Below are 15092 nucleotides of genomic sequence, written 5' to 3' on the forward strand. Positions count from 1 at the left end.
ATACACTTTTAACCTGTTTATATGCACAGTCCGAGGTGCAACGCTGCTGCGGGGCCTCTGTACATTGCAGGTAACAGCGTGACCCCTCTTTACCACCTCAGAAGGCCCTTCCCATCAGTTTTGCAGTTTGTACTTTTCTCCAAGGAGTAACACCAGCAGCAGATTAGCTGCATCAAATGATCGCTCCCAAGAACAGCAGAACCCCCTTTATCTGATTTAACTGGCAGGGCCGGCTCTAGGCACCAGCAAACAAAGCACATGCTTGGGGCGGCACATTTTCAGGGGCGGCGGTCCGGCCATCATTTTTTTTTTTTTTTGCTTCGGGCGGCAAAAGCCTAGAGCTGGCCCTGGCAGCAGCAGCAGCGCATCATGCGTAGGGGGGGGCGCCCTGAGGCCGCTGCGGTTCACGCCGCGGGGGAGCAGCGCCCGCACCTTGTGGCTGGGCCGGGCAGGCTCCGAGCAGGGGCACTCGGGCTGGGGCCGCCCCGCAGGGCACACGGAGCTGCCTGCAGGTGCAGCAGGGCGGAGGCCCCCTAGCGCCGCGCCCGGGGCTAGGCAAAGCGGCCCGAGCCGCCCAGGGACTGCAGCAGGGCGGCCAGAAGCAGCAGCAGCAGCGGGAGCATAGAGGGCGGGGCACTGCCGTGCAGGGCCTGTGTCCCACTCTCCGGAGCTCCGCTCCCTCTGGGACTGCCCTGCCCCAGCTCCTCAGCCCCCTGCCAGGGTGGTCCCCCGGCTCTGCCCTCCCGGGTCCCAGCCGGTCCTGGAGGCAGGAGCCCTGGCTGGAGGGACCCTGGGCTGAGGCAGAGGCTGCTTACCCTGACCCTGCCAGCGCCAGACCGACTGGAGGCGAGGGGGAAGCCCAGGGCTGGGGTGGCAGGGGGTGCGGGTGGGGGAGGGCACTTGTGGGGGGAGAGCCCAGGGCTGGGGTGGAGGTCAGCCAAAAAATTTTTTGTCTGGGGCGGCAAAAAACCGAGAGCCAGCCCTGTAACTGGGACTGGGGCAGGATTGGATAACCAAAAATTCAGGTTTCAGAGTAGCAGCCGTGTTAGTCTGTATTCACAAAAAGAAAAGGAGTACTTGTGGCACCTTAGAGACGAACCAATTTATTTGAGCATAAGCTTTCGTGAGCTACATCCGATGAAGTGAGCTGTAGCTCGCGAAAACTTATGCTCAAATAAATTGGTTCGTCTCTAAGGTGCCACAAGTCCTCCTTTTCCTTTTGCAAAAATACAGATAATTCGGATAATGGGAAAGTGTGAGGCTGTAGCGCCATCTAGTAGCCACAGGAGAGCTTGCCAGCTTCTGGACCTGTGTGCAGTGGTTATTCGGTTAATACAGAGAGCCGGATAATGGAGGGATAAATAAACAGGGTTCTACTGTATTATGATCATACCATTCTCTCTGAGCTGCTTGGCTTTATGGAGGTTTTGCTGCACTATCCCCATCATGGATTTTGAATCCTCTCTGAATCTCTCCACATATTCCGCAACTGATTCCCCCTCTGCTTCCGTGCCACCCTCCAAGGAATCCCTGATGAGATCAGGGACCTCTGACCTTTCTCCCATGCAGGAGGTCAAACTTGGACGCTTGGGGCTCCACCCAGTAAGCAAATAACAGCAAGGGCAACATAATATCCCAGGCACTTGATTTCTTGTTCTCAGCATACGTTGCATACGTTCTCAGCATTGATGTTAGTGTCCCATTGGTCATCTCAACTAAACCACTGGTTTCTGAGTAGTATGGGACAGATTTGAGCTGTTTTACCCCACACATCCTCCATAATCACTCAATAGCTGGGACATGAAATTCAACCCTGTTCTGGGAAGATCTCATTTGGAAAGCTCACCCTGCTGAACATGGAGAACAGCACCTCAGAAATGTTTTCAGTTTCCACGTTAGACAGAGCAATTACCTCTGGATACCTGGTGGCACAATCCACCCCCACAAATATAAATCTTTTTCCTCTCTGAGTTGGCCTGGGAAAGGGCCCCATGATATCTAGAGCGACCCTGAACATGCTTCTTTGATTACTGGTAGATGATGCAAAGGAGACGTGTGGAGACCTACAGGCTTTTTCGGCTTTTGACACAGGTCACACGTCCTGCAGAATTCCTTTCCTTCGTTTTGTATATTGAGCCAATGAACATTTTTCCCCAAGTCCATGGTGGGGTGAGGCTGCTGGAAGGAGGAGGGGCCTGGGCTCTGGCAGGGCAGGGGAAAGCACCGCGGGCAAAGGGTCATTCTGAGACTGTGACACTGTGTTTAGTACCAGGGGTGTCAGCTCCTACCAGGCTCACTGCAGCCCAGGGCTTCTCCAGCTGGGGGTCACGACCCCCAGTCCTACCATAGTGATCAGTGGGGAAGGGTCAATGGGATGGTTATAGGGGAGATCCCCTCTGCTGGGGTGACGAATAAGGACAGAGAGACAGGAAGGTCGATACGGGAGTCAGCCTGGGGCTGGAGGCAATGAGCAGAGCCCCAGTGTGTACCCGGCCCTCTCCTTATTCTGCCTTCGCATCCCCCTGCTAATGACACAATCCCAGCCCAGGCCCAGCTACATACCTGTTCCAGTAATGCTTGTCCCTAGAAGGCAAAAGAGGAGACAAAGGACACAGTTATACCCCTGCTGGAGGCCTTGTGGTTCTGCCACACCCCGCTCCAGAATAAAGACCAGTAGAGAGATCCTCCAAGCAGGTTAGAGTGGCTGCAGCCAGTCAGAGTCAGGAGGCCCATATAAAAGAAGCTGAAGAACAGAGAATCACGCAGTTGCTGTGCAGAGCTCAAGGAGTGTAGACTGCCTGGTTGGCAGAGTAGCAGTTCCACGGGCAGCTCAGTGTGGAGAGCTCCCGACAAGCAGGGCAGAGCCCTGAGATAAGGGCAGAGATGGCCCAGGGCCGTGCGGAAGTGGCCCAGGGAATTAAAGCAGCTGTGGGACCTAAATGAATGGACGCAGCAGACAGCTGCTAGCTATAGGGTCCCTGGGCTGGGACCCAGAGTAGTGGCTGGGCCTGGGTCCCCCCAACCCCTTTTAGCCACTGCAGGGGGGAAGGCCTGGACTTTGAGGTGCCCCAGAAGGGGACCTGAGCTATTATGACCCAGCTGAAGAGCTGGAGCCAGAAAGGCCCTGAGAGGGTGAAGGCATTGCCTCCAGGGAAGGAGCTCTGTGGCACCGCTGTCTTCCAGAGCAGGACCCCGAGAGAGGCCCCCCGTTGGACTTGTATCCCAGAAGGGGTGTGTTTTATTTTTCACATACAGTGTGTGTGAGATTTGGCTGGAGGGCTGAGTCACTGAAGAGCCACCAAAAAACATAGAAGAGAATGCAGGATCACGCACTTGGCCGGGGGCGCTCGTGAGGGGTGAGTGCATCCTGTTACACAACCCCAAAGTATGCAATATTGGTTATAGATTCAGATGAGTTAGACTCAAATACAAACTGTGTGTCATGGCTATGCAAGTGTTCCTCACGTGGACCCCTATCAAACCAGCCATTGTTATATAACAACTGCCAGATCAACCCCTTCACTTACGAGAGGTGACGTGGACTTGGACATGGACCTGGTGAATGTGGCTGCAAGGAGATCAATTCATACTATGTGCAGGTGACAGAGGCGATAAGCACACTGCAGCTTTGGTCAATCTGTTATGTTGCTCAGGGGTGTGAGTAAGCCACTCTGGAGCGACGTGAATCCCGCTGGCCTTTGTGCCAGTTTGGAAAGGCAATGTCAGAGGGAGAGCTTCTCCTGCCAACATAGCTACTGCCACTTGCGGGGGCTGGAGTAATTAAGTTGACTGGAGAGTTTTCTCCTGTAGGCTTAGAGCATCTGCGCTAGCTGAGTCTAGTAGTGTAGTGTACTGTAGTGTAGCCAGAGCCTTAGTTCTTTCCCACCCGGCCAGTTCTCTTCCAAGTATCCTGTGGGTGATCACGGAGTATGGGAAATGTCTGGCTCTCGTATCTCTATACCAATGCCATATTCAATGGCCCTTAGAACAAACCTTCAGCCACTTTACCTCCATCCCCAGTTAAGGACACCTTTCAATATTCACGGATTCCCTCTTGTTCCTCTAGTTGATCAAAACTGTTGCACTGCAAAGGCCTCCCTGTTGGCTGGCTGGGAGCATGAATGACAACAAATGGTTTCTCTCCACTATTGAAATTATCTTGCTACCAGGCTTCCCACCCAGCTACCTACCAGCTTCTTTAAGCAGCTTAACTCTCTCCTCAGCTACTGTTTGGAAGGACAGGAAACTTCAGTTGAAGGGGTCTGTTCTTTGTGGCCCTCCAGAAAGATGCTGCTGGCATATAGACAGTGTAACCACCTGACCCTGGCCTCTCAGCCTAGGGGGCATGGTAGGGAGAAAGCCAGTGCAACCTATACTCCAGCGTTTCAGGACAGGCAGAGCCCAGGGGTTGTCTGGAGCCTCTCACGGAAGCACTTGGCCAGTAGCCTGATTCGAACCAGGGGCTGTTAGCCTGAGCACCTGAACTGACTGCACCTGCCACAGTGTCACTAGGGGACTGAGGCGGCCCTTGGGCAATCAAGACCCAAACCACAGGGAACAGGAGGATTTTCAAAGGAGGGCCAAGAGGCCATGCAGCTCAAGCCTTGTGTGGGGAGGCCGGGTCCCACAGGGGGCAGGTCAGATTCTCAGACGCTGGGATGGGTGTGGAAACAGCACTGAAAATGCCTCTGAAAACCTGCCCCTCCAGGTGCTGGGCAAGGGACTGGGGGGCAGTTGCAGGTGCCAGACACCCTGAAGGAATTCCTGAGCACCAAGACAGAGGAGTATTTCATGGTATGCAGGGGAGCCAGTGGAAGAAATCACAAGGGCCATCAGCCACTTCCTGAGGCAGTTACCCAGTGATTCCATGGCAGGACCTGACATCTCTCACTGCTACCACTGATTTACTTCATTTTTTATACTGGGCCAACAGAAACTTTTCTTTAGCCTGTCATGGACCCTCTATTCCCAGGTGACCAGCAAAACGACAATCGTGGTAGTAACATTAACTCTGCCTGCTGCTGTGAGGGCACAACCAACTGTCTGTAGGACTCCCCAGGACTTCTGCTTTTCCCAACTGGGGATCCCCTGTAAATCCTTCCCTCATCTATAAAAAGCCTCCCCCTGTTCTCTCTCTCTGGGGCGCTACTGTGGCTGGCCTCCCTTCTGCTTTCCAGTGAGGGGGTCACACTTTCCTCTGCAGCAAACTCCATTGGGCTTTTGCTTGCACTGAGAGCTCTCTCAGGTAAGGGGAATGACTCCCCCTCCTCTGGAGACACATTGCTACTTTCTGGTGATAAGGGTGCAGGGGTCTCTTCTCCCCTCTCAGCTGCCTCTCCCTGCTCTGCGTTTATCTCTGGGAATTGTGGGACCTATTCCCTCTTACCAGGGTCACAATACTCACAGCTTTGGGCAGTGATATGGCATTACCCACCAATACATCGGCTGGTAGATTCTTAAGAACCCAGACATTTAAGGTACCCCCTAAACCTTCCCCTCTAATTCAATGTAGGCTAAAGGAACCATGGTTATAAATTTTCCCAAGGCCAGGAGTGTTACCTTCTCCCCTGGGATTATATCACCCTCCTTAACCACAGCCCTCCTGACTAAGGAAATCCATACTGCAGTGTCTCTCCACCCCAGCACACGTTACCATTTCCCTTGGTTGATTTCATAAACTCTTTGTGCCCCTCCAGGAGCTCAGAACTGACAAAATTAACTCGATTTTTCTCTGGCACCAGTGAAGGCGCTGATTCGAGGGTTGCTACATTAACCTGGACAGATCAGGAATTGTATTTGGACTTGCCATACTTAGGGCATTGTTTCTCCATGTGAACAAGGGATGCGCATAAGAAACACTATTTTGGGCCGTCCCTTTGGGCTGGGGTTAATTAGGGTTATCAGGAGCTGACTGGTCCTGGGGTGGTGGGTGCTTAGTCCCTCCCTTTTTTCCCGGGAATAAACCGGGGCCCCCCTTTCGCACCAGGCTTTTGCCCTTCCCTTTGGGACCTGCACACTGTAGATGGTCTCACTTGCATGTATAAATCAGTGGCAGCGGCTGCCTTTTCCACAGTTTCTGGGACTTTTCCCACATCACTGCCCTCAACTCACCAGAGCAGACATCAAAGAACTGCTCCTGAGCAATTAGATCTACCAACTGATCATAAGTTTCTGCCCCTTTCCATTTTCTCAAGTAATCCCCCGTTTTATGAACCTATTCCCTGTGATTTATCACGTTTTTTGAGGTTTCTAAACTTTAGGTGAGACACTTCTGGAATAATTTGGAACATTTTAAACACAGGTCCCTTGTACCAAGTGTCTCTGTCTACCAGAAGCAAAGGACACCACCATCTCCTCCAAGGCAGCCTGGCTTCACTCTCTTTGCAAACAGTGAGAGATGACAGCCATTTTGGAACTGGGTAATACTTTGTGAGATTCTATGCCCATCTCATAGATAGACTTTCAGTCATGTAAATAATGACAACTCCCCCGTCCGCCAATGCATTTATCCTAGAAATGGTATGAGGTCAACTCAACAGCCAGGGCAGGACAGAGGAGACACAGGGTTGTCTGGGGAAGGAGTGGGGAGTGAGGAGTAAATTGCATCACTCAGAATTCAAATAATAGTTTTCCACTCAAAGTTTCCAACTCTGCTTCGGCTGTTCTGTTGAACATTGTATATAATTAAAGACAAAAATACAAGTTAACCATATAATCTCTATTGATGACACTGCAACCACTGAATCCCCTCTCCTCCAGCTGTATCCCCACTCCCACTGCAGTATCGCCTCAGTCCCTGATGGACAGTCACTCCCCCTGCTGTATCACAGCACCCCCGCCGCATCTTACAGGCTCCCCTCCCACTCAACAACTGTAGAATTTATACTTTTCCATCTCACTCCCTTTCCATTTGATTGTATTTGTTCTCATCAGGCCATCTCCTCTGTCTGAGTTTCCCTTTCCCCATTCATTCATCATCGGACTATGCCATTAGTAGAGTGGATATTGGCAGATAGGAAGTTATAACACTCATGTTTTAGACAGCAGTGGGCTGCTTTCAACTGAACTGCTCATCTACAGAGGGAAAATCAGGTGAGATGAGGGGTATATGAAGGAAGCAGGTTTCATGCAGAGTGAGTGACTGGCCTTCCATCTCTGTGCTATGGACCATCACAGCACTGTCAGTATTAGTTCCCTGCGTCCTTTGAATCTTGCACCTTCACATTGATGGGACCTTGTGATTTTTTCAAAAGGGGCTTAATAGAAAGAAGCAAGAGAGAAGGAGAGAGAGCAAAGGCCATTTCCCTCCTGTGCCTGCCCAAGCACGCACGCACACTCTCTCTCTCTCAGGCTCTGCTGCTTTCATCTGTTCTGCACACCCTGGCTGTGCATTGCCAGACTTTACCATGTCTGGGTTGTGCTCTGCGTACCACCCTAGACTGTTTTCAGGGGTTTTTAACACTTGGCTTTGGGATCCTTTCCACACCCTGGTAATAAGAAAAGGAGTACTTGTGGCACCTTAGAGACTAACCAATTTATTTGAGCATAAGCTTTCGTGAGCTACAGCTCACTTAGCTCACGAAAGCTTATGCTCAAATAAATTGGTTAGTCTCTAAGGTGCCACAAGTCTCCTGTTCTTTTTGCGAATACAGACAAACACGGCTGTTACTCTGACACCCTGGTAATGTAATTTACTCAGAATTAGCGATGTCCCCTCAGCCATAACGCCATAGTAACAATGTTTTTACTCTGGGAAGTGCCTTGGTTGCTGAACTAAACATCTTGTCCATGCTCGCTAAACCAGACACCTAATGAGGCTGTGACCGTGTCCTTCCCTCCACTCTCATTTTTGGACCGTGCACTTTAGGTCTGATGGCCATTTTGAATGAATTTTATATTTTTATGGGGAACATTAGGACTGCTTGTGTGCGTGTGTCTCTCACATTTAGAGCCATTGTAAAGGTTAGAAGAAAATAGGCTTTTTACACATTTTAAATGAGATTGGGGAAGAGGAATACAGTGGTAAGCTGGAAATATGTTAACAGGTCTTTTTAGACAAAAATTATGTTTATGCATTTAGGTTCAGTTTTAACTAAAGACTGAAAAATTATTATTTTTTTGAATATTAAATATTTAGTAACAGAATGTAGAGAAAATAAAGAGGGGGAGGGGGTGGGGAGTTAAACAAGAACAAAGTGAGAGAGGCTGTAGAAGAGCTGAGAAAACAAAAGCCTTTCAGCCTGTTACAGAAAGAGAGAGAATAAACTCAGAGAGGCTGCAGAGAAAGTTTTAAAACACCTGGAAAGGAAGGAGGAAAGGAAGAAAGAGGATGTCTTGCTGTCCTATTCATGCACTTGTACATATTAATGGAAAGGAAAAGGTTGTGGCAGATGCACTCGCCAAGCAAGAGCGTCCTGAGCCGAGTAAAAAGGGAAAGGACACGTCTTCTTCCTTAGAGGTTTTTAAGGTCAGGCTTGACAAAGCCCTGGCTGGGATGATTTAACTGGGAATTGGTCCTGCTTCGAGCAGGGGGTTGGACTAGATGACCTTCTGGGGTCCCTTCCAACCCTGATATTCTATGATTCTATGATTCTTCTGCCCCAGGTGTGCCCAAGACAGAAACAGGGCTGCAAAGTGTCATAATGAAGAAAATCCTTCCTTCGTGCAGTGGTTCCCAACCTTCTCTCTGTCACGGCTCACCTCAAGCTCCCGGGGCTCTTCCCCCCGCCCCGGCTGGCAGCTGCAGGAGGGAAGGGGAGGGGTAGAGGAGCCAACCCATTGATCACACAGGCAGGGATTGGGGGGAGAAGGGAAATTGAGCTCTGATTGGTTGCTCCACCCCCAGAGGAGGAGGAGCAGTGAGGCAGATAGCCAATCAGAAGTTGACTTTCCTCACCTTGCTCTCACATGTACCTTTTCTAAAAATTCTGCAGCACACCTGTTCGGGCCTGACGGCACACCAGGGTGACATGGCACACGAGTTGGGAAACGCTGCCTTAGTGTGTGAAAAGTGAACGACCAGTTCGGAGGAGTTGAGGAACTGCCAAAATGAACCAGGCAGAGAAACTGGATTAATCTAAACTAGGGCTGTCAAACACTTAAAAATATTAATTGTGATTAATCATGATATTAAAAAATGTAGTCGCGATTAATCACAGTTTTAATCACATTGTTAAACAATAATAGAATACCGTTTATTTACATATTTCTGGATGTTGGCGGGAAGTGTGTGTGTGTTGGGGGAGTGGGTGAGACAGAGTGTGTATGAAAGAGAGACTGAGTGTGAGAGAGACTGTGGGGGGGGGAGTGTGTGACGGGGACAGACTGTTTCTGTGTTGGGGGAGTGTGACTGAGCCAGTATGTGTGATGGGGAGTGTGAGAGAGGGACTGTGTGTGTTGGGGACTGCGTGAGACAGTGTGTGTGTTGGGGGAGTGAGGGTGGCAGTGTTCTGTCTCTGAGCAGAGCACTCACCAGCCTGAATGCTTGTTCCGACAGTAGCAGCTGTGGGCAGCTCCCATCCCTGACCCAGAGGTAGCTGCACAGACAGGCTCCCCCTGTTCCCCGACCCCAGCTCAGTGGTGACCCGGTACATGGGAGGGGCTGAAGCCGGGAACAGCAGGGCTGAATTCCAGAGCCCTGAGCCCGGTGCTCCCCCGGGGGCAGAAGCCCTGAGCCATGGGCAGAGTTGGCTGGCAGAGCCCTCAAGGAACAGAGACCGCAGGGAGCCCTCTGGGCAAACTGCCCCTAGCTCCCGCCTTCCCTGAGCCCTGAGCTATCCTGGCCCGGCACCCTGAGCAATCCCCTCCCTGCACCCTGAGCTACGCCCCTGCCCACACAAAGTCCCTGGTTACCCCTCTCCCCCTGCACCCTGAGCTGCCTGCAAACTTTTGGAGCTGAGCCCCCGCCCCCTCCCCTTGAGTTATACTTTTTTGGTAGCGCCCCCACACAGAACCCAGGCAGGCGGGTGGCCTGCTGAGGTGAGTCAGGGGGTGGAGGTGGTTGTGCCTCCCCAGTCCCCACCCTACGGAGCTGGCTTGAGCCCCGCTGGCCCCTGCCCACCCAAAATAGAAGTCAAACTACACCTATGCCTGATCCCCCCGGCTGCATTCCCCCTCCCCGACTGGGAATTCACCCGTCTAACATATCCCCGCTACCCTCTGGTGGGCATTCCCTCCCCTGATGTATCCCCCCCCGTCACATTATTGGCTTGAACTGGTAACATATAGAACATGCTTGCAACTAAGGTCCTGCAGTGGCACCAAATCTTGTATAAAGGGGGTCAAATCAGGTGTCTAAAACAAGCTTATGGTTTGCTGGTTATGATTATGGTGTCTATACGGGTGGATCATTTTTGTAGTTAAAGTTATGAATATTGGCTCTACGCTGTCTGTATTTCAAACTTGTGCTATGCTTCTGGGTGACACCCCAGACAAGTTGGTGTCAGCTCTGCCTAGTCTGCTTGATGGCCCATTAAGGACCATCAGCGGTACAACTGACCCATTGAGAGAAGGCAGATACACCTTGTGACTCAGCAAAGTATGCAGGGACTTGCCCATGTGACTCCAAACTCCATTTTGCTGGAATTTTTCCACAGTAAGAACAAAGAGGTGTTCTTACCCTTGGAAAAGACGATAAAAGGCTGATGCCTCATCTCCATCTTGTCTTCAATCCTGCTTCATTCTCTAGAGGGACTTTGCTACACTGAAGCTTTGAACCAAGGACTGAAAGACGCATCCCAGCTGTGGATGTTCTCCAGAGACTTGATCTGAACCTGCAGTTTATTCCATCACTGCTGCAAGCCTGAACCAAGAACTTTGCCTTTACTGTATGTAATTGATTCCATTTAACCAATTCTTGCTCTCATCTATATCTTTTTCCTTTTATGAATAAACCTTTAGATTTTAGATTCTAAAGGATTGGCAACAGCGTGATTTATGGGTAAGATCTGATTTGTATATTGACCTGGGTCTGGGGCTTGGTCCTTTGGGATCAGGAGAACCTCTTTTCTTTTACTGGGGTATTGGTTTTCATAACCATTCGTCCACATAACGACTGGCACTCGTGGTGATACTGGGAAACTGGAGTGTCTAAGGGAATTGCTTGTGTGACTTGCGGTTAGCCAGTGGAGTAAAACCAAAGTCCTCTCTGTCTCGCTGGTTTGGTTTGCCTTAGAGGTGGAAAAACCCCAGCCTTGGGCTGTAACTACCCTGCTTTAAGCAATTTGTCCTGAATTGGCACTCTCAGTTGGGTCCTGCCAGAACCAGAATCGTTACACCCCCACTGGCCATTATAAACAATGCATTACTTCACCATGTCAGGGTGAGCAGGGCCCTGTCTCTCCTCAATGGTCCCCTGCTCCTCAAGCAAAGAGCCCATGGACACCCACTCTGGCTACTAATCCATGGTTATTGGTTCAGGCTCTCAGTCAACAGATGTATCTGTCTCTGTCCCTCACCAGGAGACCCCAGCGCCTCTTCCACGTCGCCCCCCCCTTCCCTCCCTTCCATCTGTTCTGCAGGCCCTGGCTGTGCATTCCAGACCTTACCGTGTTTTGGTTGTGCTAAGTGCAACCTGGACTGTGAATTTATTGGGTTTAGCTACGTCTACACTTAAACCAGCAGGGGCACCATTGTAATGCTTCAGTGTAGCCACTCACTACAGGGGTTCTCCTATCACTGTGGTTAATCCACTGCTCTGAGAGGCAGTTACTCCCATGTCTGCAGCATGTTGCTGGGGAGTGGATGGGGAAGAGGAAGGAAGGGGTGGAGCCTTGGTTCCTCCTCCCCTACCTGCTGGCCAGGTAAGTGAGCCTGAACCAGCACAGTGTGTGTGTGTGCACGCATGCAGGGGAGGATCCAGGGAAGAAGCTCCAGCATTACAAGGGGGAAGCCAGGGACACATTGTGACTCAGAGGGGTGTTTGTGAGGCACTGCACTTTCAGGGGCTGCTCCTCAAGGGTTCAGTCACGGCTTTGTCCCAGGCAAGGGGCACCACATGGTTGCACTGTTCCAGGAGCAGCTCAGGAACCCTACTGTGACTCAGAGTTGCCCTCTATTTCCCACTTTCCCCCTGCTCTGAGTGTTGGGGGGAGGGATGCACCTTGCATGTGTTCTGTGCCTGGCCCAACGTACTTCCCCCAGCACACTGGGAGAGCTCTGCTGCCTTGTGCACTGGGGCATAGAGCCAAGCCTCCGTCCTCTCCATGCCCCATCCCAGCTCTTTCCTGCTCTGAGGAGGGTGCCCTTGCAGGCTAGAGGCAGGAGACACTGATCAATAATAAGGGCTGGGGAGCCCATGGAAATGTAATCAGCAGTCAGGAGAGGTAAGAGTTGAACTCCTGGCTTCCTGTGCAGGGTCACAGGCTGCCTGAATGGGCCAAATTTTTTCTGCAAAACAGGTACTTGGGAGGTCTGCCCATGAGACTCGGGTAGGGTCCAGATTGAAGGGATTCCCTTCTCTTCCCACATTTCAAAGGGATGTTTGGGCCCCAGCTGACTAAGCTGGCTCTGAATCTGTAGACTGGCCCCAGAACGTTATTGTGGGTTCAGATCATTCTACATATCTACTGCTCTGTTTCTAGTTAGCTGCTCTTCAGGTCAGGACAGTTCCTTGTGCAATTCGTCAGCAGGTTAATGATACGTGAGTGTGAAGCAGGGTCAGCTCTGGGTCAGTGGAGATGCTGATGTAAATAGAAACTTATGTATAAGAGCTTCCTGTAACAGAAAGTCCCTCGTGACATTATTTGCTGGGTTCTGCTGACTTAATGTTGTCGGAATGAGCACAGGGAGAAGTCAGGTTGAATGGGAAACTGAGGGGAGGCGGAGGGCCCAGTGGGCAGGAAAACTCTATGAAATGGCTCCATCTCCAGAAGCCCTGTTCTGTCCTTGACTCTGTGGCCTAGTGGCAAGGATGCTAACCTGAGGCTTCTCTTCCTGCCTTTGCCACAGACCTGCTGTGTGATCTTGGGCAAGTCGTTCCTGCTCTCAAGTGCGGGGTCCACAGTGGTCATTAGCACCTTGCAGCATAACAGAATTTATCCCTGCAACACCCGTGTGAGGTAGGGAAGTATAACCCCTCACCCCCCCCACCCCCATTCTCCTGTTGGTAATAGCTCACCTTAAGTGATCACTCTGGTTACAGTGTGTATGGTAACACCCATTGTTTCATGTTCTCTATGTATATAAATCTCCCAGTATTTTCCACTGAATGCATCCGATGAAGTGAGCTGTAGCTCACGAAAGCTTATGCTCAAATAAATTTGTTAGTCTCTAAGGTGCCACAAGTACTCCTTTTCTTTTTGAAGAATGATTGCAGGTCTTGTGAATTATGTCAAAAAAGGGAAAGTCATGTAGGACCCCAGAAAGTTCCTCTCTGCCCATTGCCTGTAATACAAGACACATTTTATAGGATAGCAATGGATATTGAAGGCCCTATGCCATGGCCTACCCAGAGGGGGGAAGATATATACTGGGGGTATTGGATTTTGCTATTAGGTACCCTGAAGTAGTTGCTCTAACTAACAGAGGCTGATTCTGTGGCAAGAGCCCTTTTCACTATTTTTAGCTGAGTGGGTTTCCCTAAAGAGATTTCATCTGACTGTGGGACAAATTTCATATCTCAGATATTCGGTGAGTTATGGAGGCTGTGTGGGGTGCCCTATATCATCCAGAGACAAACAGACTGGTGGAGAGATTTAATGGGACATTGAAATCAATGATGGGACTGTATGCCCAGAGATGAGCCTAAGTCTGAGCCCAATACTGTTGAGCCCAAGACTGGAATGAATTGTTACCTTATTACAATGAATTGTTACCTTATTTGCTATTCACAAGAGTCTACAGGGTTTGCCCCATTTGATCTTCTATACAGAAGGAAAGTGCCATAGATCTTATCTGAGGCTCCTGGGAAGGAGAAACTGGGACAGAAGAGGAGCCTGTAACTGAATAAGTACAAAGATTCAGCAAAAGTTAAAGGACAGGATGGAAATAGTTCAGACTAACCTCAGGGACAGTCAGTCCAAATGAAAGGTGTGGTATGACCAACATACCTGAAAACACACTTAGAACTGGGGGACTTGGTGTTAGTATTAAGCCCTGTGAGAAAATACAAAATGCAAAATTCTTGGGAAGACCCTTTTGAGGTGATAGAAGGGGTAAATGAAGATCAATATCTTGCTTAAAGGCCTCATGGTAATCCTGTCCCACAGGGCATGAATGTAAAGAGACTTAAAGCTTATGACAACAGGAAAGCCATGGTAAACATGATCTGCTGTGCAACTGTGGAAAGCGTGGCCCGCCACCTCATCGATTTGATGGCTGAATGCCAAACTGAGTCATCTCTGGAAAGCATCGATATCTGCAGAGAATTAACACCAGCTGAAAAGGGAGAGGTGTTATCTACACTGCAAGCACACAGACAAGTGTTTTCTAGCAAGCCAGGGAAAACTCACCTGCTGACTGCTAAAATCATTACTGTAGTACCACAGTCATCTCCCAGAAGGGCCTACCATACCACTGCAGAGGTACAAGCGTAAATTCACACAGATACAGAGAATGCTGGGCCTGGGAGCGATTAAGGGGTCTGACAGCTCTCGGGTGACACCCGAGGTCTTGGTCCCTAAGAAAAACAACACTGGAAGGTTTTGTGTTGATCATAAAAAGCTCACGGCTGTCACAGTGCCAGATGCTTATCCCATGCCTGGGATGGATACTATGCTGGATACCTTGAGCAAAGCTAAATATCTCAGCTCTTTTGACATAGTTAAGGGATGCTGGCAAATTCCTTTAGATGAGGATGCACTGACATGGAAATATAGGAGTTCGGAATGTTACCATTTGGGTTAATTAATGCAGGAGCTACTTTTCTGTGGCTGGTCAACCAGGTGTTAAATATATTACAGGACTTTGCAAGGGCCTACGTTGCCGATATAATGGTGTTCAGCAACATTTGGTATGATCGCACAAAACACTTGGGAATTGTGTTGTCAAAGCTCAAAGAGGCAGAGACATTATAGTCATGGCCTTTACAACCTCCTCTGACAAAGAGTTTCTTAGATTCATAGATTCATAGATATTAAGGTCAGAAGGGACCA

The sequence above is a fragment of the Lepidochelys kempii genome, chromosome 6 (assembly GCF_965140265.1).
Source record: "Lepidochelys kempii isolate rLepKem1 chromosome 6, rLepKem1.hap2, whole genome shotgun sequence".
Classification (NCBI taxonomy): domain Eukaryota; kingdom Metazoa; phylum Chordata; order Testudines; family Cheloniidae; genus Lepidochelys; species Lepidochelys kempii.